Below are 771 nucleotides of genomic sequence, written 5' to 3'. Positions count from 1 at the left end.
GCTGGCAAAAAAAGATTTGGCTGCAAAATTACATAAAGAAATAAAAAAATGTGGATTGTTTGTTTATGGCGAATATCCATACTTGGGTGCTACTCCTGACGAACTTATCGGCGAAGACGGTCTGGTAGAGATTAAATGTCCTCTCTCAGCTGAGAATTTGACAGCAGAAAAAGCTATACAAACATTGCCTCAACTAAAAAGCATTTATGATAAAAACGATTGTAGTAAAATGAATGAGAAACACCGCTTTTTTTATCAAGTGCAAGGTCAATTAAATATAACGCAGCAAAATTACTGCATTCTTGCTGTTTGGACGCCTAAAAGTATAAAAGAAGTGCGTATCGAGAGAAATATTGACTTTTGGGAAAATCAAATGTTACCCAAATTAAAACAGTTTTATTTAAAATGCCTACTTCCAGAAATTTTGGATAGTCGGCATACAAGACACATGCCTATTAGAGATCCAAAATATATAATAGAAGCAAAAGAAAAAANGTCTGTAGAAACTGTCGGTCGCACTAACAAAAAACAAAAAGATAAANAGAGAATCATAATACAAAAGGTTAAAACATTGAAATATAACGATTTTCCAACAAAACCGATAAGTTCTGCGACTGTAGTAGAGCAAAATGAGGACTGTATAATGATCAGTTTCTCTAATGAAGTTAATTTAACAGAATTGGATGTAGCAAGCAGTAGACAATATGTACATACAAAAATAATGTCTCCAACCAAACCGACAAATTCTACAGCTGCAGTAGAACTAGATGA

The sequence above is a fragment of the Pseudomyrmex gracilis genome, unplaced genomic scaffold (assembly GCF_002006095.1).
Source record: "Pseudomyrmex gracilis isolate BER0280 unplaced genomic scaffold, ASM200609v1 scaffold_1355, whole genome shotgun sequence".
In the NCBI taxonomy this organism is placed as follows: domain Eukaryota; kingdom Metazoa; phylum Arthropoda; class Insecta; order Hymenoptera; family Formicidae; genus Pseudomyrmex; species Pseudomyrmex gracilis.
Note: the sequence above shows the minus strand (reverse complement) of the source record.